Here is a 12,503-nt window from a genome sequence, read left to right on the forward strand (position 1 = left end):
TGGCGATTATGCCAACACATCATCTTTCCTTGCCCCATATCACGGAGTTAGGTATCATTTGAAGGAATATGGGGCAGGTCGCCGAAGACCACAAAATTACAAGGAGACCTTTAATCATCGCCATGCAGCGTTGAGGAATCATATTGAAAGGGCCTTGGAAGTTATAAAGAAATGCTTCCCCATCCTTAAGGTTGCCACGTTTCACAAAATAGAAAACCAAGTGAAGATATCGGTAGCAGCTGCCGTGTTGCACAACATTATTCGGTCTCTGAAAGGAGATGAACAATGGTTAGAAGATCAGGCAGAAAATGTTCAAGGCAATGTTGTTGACCTTCCAGATGGAGATCAAAGCAATGATCAAGGCAGTGAACAAGGCAACAATCTCAGAGACACCATTGCACAAAAAATGTGGATTGATTATCAACAACATAGAAACAATTAGTGATGCATTAGAATATGTTCTTAGGAAATGTAGTTTGTACTAGTTATGATGCTTTAATGTTATTCGATATGCTTTTAGTTCAATAATCTCTAAAAATTATTGTTGTTCACAATTATGCTTTCATGTTCTAATTATGCTCATGTTATAACTTACCATGCTTGGAAGGGGGTCTCCAAGATTAAACATGCTTGCAAGGGGGTCTCCTAGATTTAATATGCTCTTATCTAAAGGTGCACAAAAGAAAAAAAAATCTCCTATAGCTACTGCTTCAAAGACACATGGAGGCTCTCCAAAAGGTATACATGTTGGTTCTTTCTGATTAGTTTTGGTTCTTTCTGAGAGCACCTAGAGGGGGGGGGGTGAATAGGTGATCCTGTAAAATTCAACAACTAATAGCCAATAAAACTTCGTTAAGTGTTAGTATGGCTAAGTAGCAAGCTCTTGCGAATACACAAGTAATCACAGAAAAGCAATCACAAGAGACACACGAGTTATCCCGTGGTTCGGCCAAGTACAACACTTGCCTACTTCCACGTTGTGGCGTCCCAATGGACGAGGGTTGCACTCAACCCCTTTCAAGTGATCCAATGATCAACTTGAATACCATGATGTTCTTCTTCCTTATCTCTTTTCCCGTTCGCAAGGAATCTCCACAAGTTGGAGTCTCTCGCCCTTACAATAAAGATCACGATGAAAGCACAAGAGTAAGGGTGGGAAGCAACACACACAAATCCGCAGCAATACGCACACACACAAGCCATGACTTGAGCTCAAATGAAGCGCAACAAGTTCACCACTAGAACGGAGCTCAAGTCACTAACAAAGTCAATCAAGTGCGCGAAGACGGAATGTGGAAGACTTAGAATGCTCAAGGTATGCTTAGGTGACTCCTACATGCGCATAGGGGTCCCTTTTATAGCCCTAAGGCAGCTAGGAGCCGTTGGAGGCATTCTTGGAAGGCCAAAGTTGCCTTCTGTCGGGTGGCGCACCGGACAGTCCGGTGCACCACCGGACAACCACTGTTCATGTCCGGTGCGCGATTTTCTTCCATTCCTAGCGCAGCTGACCGTTGTAACTTCGGGCTGGTTGGCGCACCGGACACTGTCCGGTGCACACCAGACAGTCCGGTGCCCCCAGCCGACCGTTGGCGCGGGCCACGCGTCGCCCGCGGATTTGGCGGCCGACCGTTACGCTGGCGGCCGTTAGCTCACCGGACAGTCCGATGCACCACCGGACAGTCTGGTGAATTATAGTCGTACTCCGCCGAAGTTTTCCCAAGAGTGGCCAGTTCTCCGGAGCTGGCCTGGCGCACCGGACACTGTCCGGTGCACCACCGGACAGTCCGGTGTGCCAAGCTGAGCTGAGTCTTGGCTGCACACAGACCCTCTTTTCCAATCCTTTCTTTTCCTGTTTCTAGCACTTAGATAACTTCATTAGTACACAAAAACAAATGTACTAAGTCTAGAAACATACCTTCTTGTTGATTTGCACTTCATTCTCTATTTGGCATGTAACAACTCACTCAATATGTGTTGGACACTTAATCACCAAAATATACTAGAAATGGCCCAAGGGCACATTTCCCTTTCAATCTCCCCCTTTTTGGTGATTTATGCCAACACATCAAAAAGCAACCAATAGAAGTGCAACATCAATGTAATTGAGAACAAAAATTGTTTTTGATTCAAATTTGGTATATTTGGATCATTCTTTGCCACCACTTGGTTTGTTTTTGAAATCAAACTCATTTTCCTATCTCTAAGTTAAACACACTTGTTTAGGCATAAAGAGAGGTATTCCAATAGAAAAATTGATCACGAGCCAAAAACTCCCCCTTTTTCCCATAATCAAACATTCTCCCCATAAGAGACCAAATTTTGTAAATAAGAGTATTTTGACAAATCAAAAAGTGCTAACTCTACTATTTTCAAATTTCTCAAGTGGTAGCTGATCCATTTGCTTTGGCCTTTAATTTCTCCCCCTTTGGCATTAAGCACCAAAACGGGATCATTCTTGGCCCTTTAACCCCATTGTTGCACCAAAATTGTTAATTAGGATCAAAAGGGCAATAAGAGCGTAGATATGAACTTGGAGTTATTACCGGAGTGCAGTGGAAGTCTTTGCATGGTCCAAGTTCACCTTTCCCTTTCAATTCACTTTTGAGACTGCATTAAGTAAACTCAAGCACAATTGTTAGTCTCAAAGGGTTAAGTTGTAGCACTTCTCCCCCTAAATATGTGCATCATTCACACATGGACTTGTGAGGTTCGGGGATCCCTTGCACAACTTGAGCACCATAAATAAACAATAAATCTCATAAATGCACAAATTAACTTGATCAAGGGCATAAAACACATATATGCAATAAATCAATCCAAGTTACGCGAATCTAAGACATTTAGCTCACTATGCAGCCTGCAAAAGGTTTTCTCATCTAAAGGCTTGGTAAAGATATCGGCTAGCTGGTTCTCGGTGCTAATATAGAACACTTCGATATCTCCCTTTTGCTGGTGGTCTCAAAAAGTGATGTCGGATGTCTATGTGCTTAGTGCGGCTGTGTTCAACAGGATTATCCGCCATGCGGATTGCACTCTCATTGTCACATAGGAGTGGGACTTTGCTCAGATTGTAGCCGAAGTCCCAGAGGGTTTGCCTCATCCAAAGTAGTTGCGTGCAACACTGTCCTACGGCAATGTACTCGGCCTCAGCGGTGGATAGGGCAACGGAAGTTTGTTTCTTTGAACTCCAAGACACCAGGGACCTTCCTAGAAATTGCCACGTCCCTGATGTACTCTTCCTATCCACCTTGCATCCAGCATAATCGGAGTCTAAATATCCAATCAAGTCAAAGGTAGACCCCTTTGGATACCAGATCCCGAAGCAAGGCATAGCAATTAAATATTTAAGAATTCGCTTAACGACCACAAGGTGACACTCCCTTGGGTCGGATTGAAATCTAGCACACATGCATACGCTTAGCATAATATCCGGTCTACTAGCACATAAATAAAGTAAAGACCCTATCATAGACCGGTATGCCTTTTGATCAACAGACTTACCTCCTTTGTTGAGGTCGACATGTTCGTCGGTGCCCATTGGTGTCTTCGCGGGCTTGGCGTCCTTCATCCCGAACCGTTTGATCAAGTCTTGCATGTACTTCATTTGGGAGATGAAGGTGCCGTCCTTGAGTTGCTTCACTTGGAACCCAAGGAAGTAGTTCAACTCTCCCATCATCGACATCTCAAATTTTTGTGTCATCACCCTGCTAAACTCCTCACAAGACTTTTGGTTAGTAGAACCAAATATTATGTCATCAACATAAATTTGGCATACAAAGAGGTCATCATCACAAGTCTTAGTGAAAAGAGTTGGATCGGCTTTCCCAACCTTGAAAGCATTAGCAATTAGAAAATCTCTAAGGCATTCATACCATGCTCTTGGGGCTTGCTTAAGTCCATAGAGCGCCTTAGAGAGCTTACACACATGGTCGGGGTATCATTCATCCTCAAAGCCAGGGGGTTGCTCCACGTACACCTCCTCCTTGATTGGCCCATTAAGGAAAGCGCTCTTCACATCCATTTGGAACAACCTGAAAGAGTGGCGAGCAGCATAGGCTAACAAAATGCGAATAGACTCTAGCCTAGCCACACGAGCAAAAGTCTCCTCAAAATCCAAACCTGCGACTTGGGCATAACCTTTTGCCACAAGTCGAGCCTTGTTTCGTGTCACCACCCCGTGCTCGTCTTGCTTGTTGCGAAACACCCACTTGGTTCCCACAACATTTTGCTTGGGACATGGCACCAGGGTCCAAACTTCATTTCGCTTGAAGTTGTTGAGCTCTTCCTGCATGGCCAACACCCAGTCCAGATCTAGCAAGGCCTCTTCTACTCTGAAAGGCTCAATAGAAGAGACAAACGAGTAATGCTCACAAAAGTTAGCTAATCTTGAGCGAGTGGTTACGCCCTTGCTTATATCACCCAAAATCTGGTCGACGGGATGATTCCTTTGAATCGTTGCTCGGACTTGAGTTGGAGGGGCCCGTAGTGCTTCTTCCTCCACAACTTGGTCTTCTTGTGCTCCCCTTGATCACACGCCTCCTCTTGAGGAACCTGTTCATCATCTTGAGTTGGGGGATGCCCCATTGTTGAGGAAGAAGGTTGATCTTGTTCTTGGTGTTCCTGTGGTCGCACATCTCCAATCGCCATGGTGCGAATTGCGGCCGTTGGAACGTCATCTTCATCTACATCATCAAGATCAACTTGCTCTCTTGGAGAGCCATTAGTTTCATCAAATACAACGTCGCTAGAGACTTCAACTAAACTCGATGATTTGTTGAAGACTCTATACACCTTTGTATTTGAGTCATAACCTAGCAAAAACCCTTCTACATCCTTGGGAGCATATTTAGAGTTTCTACCCTTCTTCACTAGAATGTAACATTTACTACCAAATACATGAAAGTATGAGACGCTGGGTTTGTTACCAGTCAGAAGTTCATACGAGGTCTTCTTGAGAAGGCGATGAAGGTAGAGCCGGTTTATGGCGTGGCAAGCTGTGTTCACAGCCTTCGACCAAAACCACTCAGGCGTCTTGAATTCACCAAGCATCGTCCTTGCCATGTCTATGAGCGTCCTGTTCTTCCTCTCTACCACACTGTTTTGCTGTGGTGTGTAGGGAGCGGAGAACTCGTGCTTGATTCCTTCCTCCTCAAGGTACTCCTCCACTTGAAGATTCTTGAACTCGGACCCGTTGTTGCTTCTAATCTTTTTCACTTTGAGCTCAAATTCGTTTTGAGCTCACCTTAGAAAGCGCTTGAGGGTCCCTTGGGTTTCTGATTTATCCTGTAAAAAGAATACCCAAGTGAAGCGGGAAAAATCATCATCGACAACAAGACCATACTTACTTCCCCTGATGCTAAGGTAGGCGACGGGTCCGAAGAGGTCCATATGTAGTAGCTCCAGTGGTCTTGATGTCGTCATCACATTTTTGTTGTGATGAGTGCTTCCCACTTGTTTTCCTGCCTGACACGCTGCACAAGGTCTATGTTTTTCGAAGCATACATTGGTTAGTCCTAACACATGATCTCTCTTTAGAAGTTTGTGAAGGTTCTTCATCCCAACATGTGCTAGACGACGATGCCACAGCCAGCCCATACTAGTCTTAGCAATTAAGCATGCATCTAGATCGGCCTCCTCCTTCGAAAAATCAACTAAATAGAGTTTGTCGTCTAGTACACCCTTAAACGCTAATGAACCATCACTCCTTCTAAAGACAGACACATCTACATTTGAAAACAAACAATTGTAGCCCATGTGGCACAATTGACCAACAGACAGGAGATTATAGCCTAGCGACTCTACTAAAAATACATTAGAGATAGAGTGCTCATTTGTGATGGCTATCTTGCCCAAGCCTTTGACCTTGCCTTGGTTCCCATCTGCAAAGATAATCGTATCCTGGGAATCCTTGTTCTTGACGTAGGAGGTGAACATCTTCTTCTCCCCCGTCATGTGGTTTGTGCATCCGCTGTCGATAATCCAGCTTGAGCCCCCGGATGCATAAACCTGCAAGACAATTTACGCCTGGGTTTTAGGTACCCAACTCTTGTTAGGTCCTACAAGGTTAGTCACAATATCCTTTGGGACCCAAATGCAAGTCTTGTCTCCCTTGCATTTGGCTCCCAACTTCCTAGCAACCACTTTCTTATTTTTACATGAAAGTACAAAATCAGTGTTGCAGGCATGAAAAACAGTAGCAGATTCATTATGCATTTTCCTACGCACATGATGAATAGCATTTCCCTTCCTAGGCCTACTTCTACCATGCACAAAAGTAGAACTTGAAGCAATCATAGCATGTGAATCATAAGCATCATAACTCCTATTATAATGAGCATTCCTAGAAAATTTTCTATCATAAATGAATGCATGATTCCTTTGAATGCTACTAGCCATATGGGCCTTTCCTTTCTCTTTGTTGAGAATGGGAGCCCTTTGGCTTGTTAAGTTCTTGGCTTCCTTTCGAAAGCCAAGTCCATCCTTAATTGAGGGATGTCTACCAACGGTGTAGACATCCCTAGCAAATTTTAACTTATCAAAGTCATTTTTGCAAGTCTTAAGTTGGGTATTAAGACTTGCCACTTCACCATTTAATTTTGTAATAGAAGTAAGGTGCTCAACACATGCATCAACATCAAAATCCTTACACCTATTACAAATGACAACATGCTCTACACAAGAACTAGATTTATTAACTACTTCTAGCTTAGCATTTAAATCATCATTAATACTCTTCAAGCTAGACATAGTTTCATTGCAAGTAGATAACTCAGAAGATAGTAATTCATTTCTCTTAATTTCTAAGGCAAGAGACTTTTGAACACTAACAAATTTGTCATGTTCCTCATACAAAATGTTTTTTTGCCTCTCTAGTAGTCTATCTTTCTCATTTAAGGCATCAATCAATTCATTAATTTTATCTACTTTTGATCTATCTAAACCCTTAAATAATTCAGTATAGTCTACTTCATCATCACTAGATTCATCATCGCTTGAAGTAGTATACTTAGGAGTTTCACGAACGCTTACCTTTTTCTCCTTTGCCATGAGGCAGGTGTGGCGTTCGTTGGGGAAGAGAGAGGACTTGTTGAAGCCTAAGGCAGCGAGTCCTTCCTCGTCGGAATCGGAAGATGAGCAGTCCGAGTCCCATTCCTTTCCGATGTGTGCCTCGCCCTTTGCCTTCCTATAGCTCTTTTTCTTCTCTTTCTTCTCGCCCTTTCCTTGTTCCTGGTCACTAGAGTTATCGGGACAATTCGCTATAAAATGACCAGTCTTACCGCACTTGAAGCAGGAGCGCTTTCCCTTTGCTTTGTTCTTGTTAGGGTACTCCTTGTGTCCTTTCAATGCGGTCTTGAAGCGCTTTATGATTAGGGCCATCTCATCCTCGTTTAGCCTAGCCGCCTCAACTTGTGCCACCTTGCTAGGTAGTGCCTCCCTGCTACTTGTTGCTTTGAGAGCAACGAGTTGAGGCTCGTAGACGGGTAGAGGGCCATTGAGAGCATCATCAACGTATCATGCTTCCTTCACCATCATCCGCCCGCTCACAAACTTCCCAAGAATCTCCTTGGGAGTCATCTTTGTGTACCTGGGATTTTCACGGATGAGGTCCACAAGATGAGGATCAATAACAGTGAAGGACCTGAGCATAAGCCGGACGACGTCGTGGTCCGTCCATCTCGTGCTTCCATAGCTCCTGATCTTGTAGACCAGGGTCTTGAGCCTGTTGTACGTTTGCGTTGGCTCCTCTCCCCTAATCATGGCAAACCTTCCTAGCTCGCCTTCCACCAACTCCATTTTGGTGATCATGGTGGCGTCGTTCCCCTCATGTGATATCTTGAGGGTGTCCCATATTTGCTTGGCGTTGTCCAAGCCGCTCACCTTGTTGTATTCATCCCTGCACAATGATGCTAACAAAACAGTGGTAGCTTGTGCATTCTTATGAATTTGTTCGTTAATGAATACAGGGTTATCCGTACTATCAAATTGCATTCCATTCTCAACTATCTCCCAAATACTAGGATGGAGAGAGAAAAGGTGACTACGCATTTTGTGACTCCAAAAAGCGTAGTCCTCTCCATCGAAGTGTGGAGGTTTATCAAGAGGAATAGAAAGCAAATGGGCATTGGAATTATACGGAATACGAGAATAATCAAATGTAAAATTTGAGTTAACCGGTTTCTTTTTCTCGTCGTAGTCGTCGTCTCTTGGGGAAGAAGACTCATCGCTGTCGTAGTAGACGATCTTTTTGATGCGCCTCTTCTTCTTCCTGTCCTTCTTCTTATGACTTGAGCCAGAGTCAGTGGGCTTGTCGTCCCTCGGCTCGTTGAGGAAGGACTCCTTCTCCTTGTCGTTGACCACCATCCCCTTTCCCTTAGGATCCATCTCTTCGGGCGATTAGTCGCTTTCGTGAAGAGAACGGCTCTGATACCAATTGAGAGCACCTAGAGGGGGGTGGGGGTGAATAGGTGATCCTGTAAAATTCAACAACTAATAGCCAATAAAACTTTGTTAAGTGTTAGTATGGCTAAGTAGCGAGCTCTTGCGAATACACAAGTGATCACAGAAAAGCAATCACAAGAGACACGCGAGTTATCCCGTGGTTCGGCCAAGTACTACACTTGCCTACTTCCACGTTGTGGCGTCCCAATGGACGAGGGTTGCACTCAACCCCTTTCAAGTGATCCAATGATCAACTTGAATACCACGGTGTTCTTCTTTCTTATCTCTTTTCCCGTTCACGAGGAATCTCCACAAGTTGGAGTCTCTCGCCCTTACAATAAAGATCACGGTGAAAGCACAAGAGTAAGGGTGGGAAGCAACACACACAAATCCGCAGCAATACTCACACATACAAGCCAAGACTTGAGCTCAAATGAAGCGCAACAAGTTCACCACTAGAACGGAGCTCAAATCACTAACAAAGTCAATCAAGTGCGTGAAGACGGAATGTGAAAGACTTAGAATGCTCAAGGTATGCTTAGGTGACTCCTCCATGCGCCTAAGGGTCCCTTTTATACCCCAAGGCAGCTAGGAGCCATTGGAGGCATTCTTGGAAGGCCAAAGTTGCCTTCTGTCAGGTGGCGCACCGGACAGTCCGGTGCACCACCGGACAACCACTGTTCATGTCTGGTGCACAATTTCCTTCCATTCCTGGCACAACCGACCGTTGTAATTTTGGGCTGGTTGGCCCACCAGACACTGTCCGGTGCACACCGGACAGTCCGGTGCCCCCAGCCGACCATTGGCGTGGGCCACGCGTCGCCCGTGGATTTGGCGGCCGACCGTTGCGCTGGCGGCCGTTGGCTCACCGGACAGTCTGGTGCACCACTGGATAGTCCGGTGAATTATAGCCGTACACCGCCGAAGTTTTCCCGAGAGTGGCCAGTTCACCGGAGCTGGCCTGGCGCACCGGACAGTTCGGTGTGCCAAGCCGAGCTGAGTCTTGGCTGCACACAGACCCTCTTTTCCAATCCTTTCTTTTCCTGTTTCTAGCACTTAGATAACTTCATTAGTACACAAAAATAAATGTACTAAGTCTAGAAACATACCTTCTTGTTGATTTGCACTTCATTCTCTATTTGGCATGTAATAACTCACTCAATATGTGTTGGACACTTAATCACCAAAATATACTAGAAATGGCCCAAGGGCACATTTCCCTTTCACTTTCTTATGTTGCTTATGTGCTGATTTGCAGGGAAAACAAGAGCAAATTGGAATTCTATGTTAGAGAAGACCCTTGTTGACTTGTTACATGAACACAATACACCTGAATATAAGGGTAACAATGGTTGGACACCCGATGCATGGAACAAGATTGCCAAGGAATTTCAAGAGAGGGAAAGATATGCAGGTTTCTCAAAAGTTCAAATCCAAGAAAAGGAAAAGGAGTTAAAGAGAGATTACAGGATGTTGAAAGATGCGAGGAAACAAAGCGAAGTTTCTTGGGATGTGAAAAGGTGTATGATTCAAGCTGATCCACCGATATGGGACAACATAATCAAAGTAAGTTTATTACCATGTTTCTGTAAACTTGAGATCTTTTTGTGTGTTGTCAGTTCTTAGCTTGGCATTTACATGAATATTTAAGTGTTGTTTGTTTTATTGATCTCACATTTAGTTTCTTACTTTATTGTGCAGTCATTTCCAAGGGCTAAAAAATTCTGCAACAAATCTTTTCCTCTGTTTGAAGCTTTGGGAGAGCTACATGATGGTTAGTTTTCCTTTTACCAGTAACTAAGTTTATTCACTATGTTGTACTATTTCTTGCACTAAAACTTCATTGTATAGGTAATACTGCTGAAGGGACCTACAACTTTACTTCTACTCAACCAAATGGTCCAGATCTCACACAAATTGGGTCTGGAGATGTTCCTATCAATGTAGAAGACCGTGAAGATGTGGGAGACCCTTTGGCAGATCACAGACAAAATGAAGTAGAAGACAGAGTGTATGAAGTTGAAGGGGTTGATGTAAATGCTAATAGGCAGGATGAAAGGTCAAAAAGGACTTCTGCTGTTTCAAGGAACGAAGAAGAAAAAGGACCAAAGAGGCCGAAGAAGAGCTCCAACATAGAAGTATTGATGGAGAGGTACCTAGACATTAGAAGCAAACAAGCTAAATATGAAGCAACACTATTAGCAAGAGAAAGGGAGGCAAGAGAAGGTGATGACTTCTCAATTAAGAATTGCATATAAGTTCTAAACACATTGGAGGTCACCAAGGAGGAGAAGGTCAAAGCCTATAAGGTGTTCAAGGACCCTGACAATCGCCAAATTTTCTTGAGCGCATGCAATGATGATAGAGAGGCTGCATTGATGTGGTTTAGGGACGAGATGGCTTAGCAGGTATACCTAAGGTTAATTGCATATCCTAACTCGATTTTGCATGATAAGGTCATGAATTCTTCACAATAAGTATACAGATGATATGATAGCTCATGAGTTGTCTAGTTTTATACCTTAGTCTCGTTGCATGATAAGGGCTTGTTTAGTTTTATCTTTATTTGCAATTTGCACTCAACTAAGTGATTGTGCATAGTAAATTCAGAGAAGCAACCGAACAACTTCGAAGGATTGGCATCTTTCATATTTTGATCAAGCTCAGTCAAAGTTTCATGTTTCCATGATATAGTTGCATGAACTTCATTTTGCAGTACTGTTGTTTCATAACTTTTAACATTTCGAACCAGAATAGCATTCTTAGAATATATAAATGTTGCTTTATATGTCATGATCTCACCTAATGTCATGAGATCGCGCCTAACTGCAAATATTCTTTTCCTGATGCCATTTTCTATAATAGCTAGTTAGTATTGTTTGTAGCAATGATCTTAAACATTAACTTGTCTTATCTGTTAGCTTGAAGTACACTATTATATGGTTCAAACTTGTCTTGTCTATTACCTTAGCATTTTACATGTCTCATCTGAACTTTGTACTCTGAAGAACGATTACAATTTGGGATGCAAAAGCTAATTCATTGGTGTTTCTCACATACAGATCGTTGGTAAGATGATGGCTAGATGTGGCTGGAGTTGCTAGAGAGATGAGAAGGTCTAGACCAGTTGGACAATAATCTTTGATGTATAGATGGTGAAATGCCAAACTGTAACCGGTTTTGGTCATGCCAAACTGTAATCGGTTCTGCACGTTCTGGTGCATGTCAAACCATGTATGGCTAGTGGTTCTGGTGCATGTTAAACTGTACACATTCTGCTTATATTCTAAACGTTCTCGTGCATGAAGTGATATGAACGTTCTGGTGCATCTTAAACTCTACAAGTTACTGTTACTGTTATAATAAAATTATTCTGTTGACCTCTTGTACAACTTACTATTACTGTTATAATAAAATTATTCTGTACAAGTTACTGTTACTGTTATAATAAAATTAAACTGTGTTCAGAATAATTTTGTTCTGGTGCATTAAGTTACTGTAACAAGTAATTTTGTTACTGTTGTTTACTGTATGGGCTAACCGAACAAGAAGTGTCATTGTTGTTTACTGTATGGCTAACCGAACAAGTTAAAAAGGAGACAGGGAATTAATGGACAGGGAATTAAACCACACAGGGAAAAAGTGACGACAGGGGATCCACTCAATTCACGTCTGGATTAATTCCACTTGTGGATTATAACCATGACTACCGAACATAGCCTAAGCGAGTGTTTTCCCTTAGAAAGAATTTTCTCCCCCTTTAGAGACGAAGAAATACTCCCCATGACAGAGATCTTGGAAAAAGCATGTGAGAAATAGAGGTGCAAGACATGATTTGAATAAACTAACTTCCCTTATGCATAGGTAACAAAATATGAGTCAAAAATATATGCATTTATAGCAACATGGGAAGTATAAGATATGAAATATAGTCTAATCAAATATTGGAGAAGACATGTAAATGATACTAAATATAGTCTCAAAGATACCAATTGAAAGTCAATTGCAGACCAATTGAAGACCAATGGCAGACTTGTGAGACATAAGAATTCTTGTAGATTTGC

General features: G+C 42.9%; 1 pseudogene; it reads left to right on the top strand.

The window, feature by feature from the left end:
• Positions 1-692: 692 nt before the first annotated feature.
• Positions 693-10,844, top strand: LOC109942959 (uncharacterized; annotated as a pseudogene).
• The last annotated feature ends 1,659 nt before the right edge of the window (positions 10,845-12,503 follow it).

This window comes from Zea mays, chromosome 10 (assembly GCF_902167145.1).
Source record: "Zea mays cultivar B73 chromosome 10, Zm-B73-REFERENCE-NAM-5.0, whole genome shotgun sequence".
In the NCBI taxonomy this organism is placed as follows: Eukaryota; Viridiplantae; Streptophyta; class Magnoliopsida; order Poales; family Poaceae; genus Zea; species Zea mays.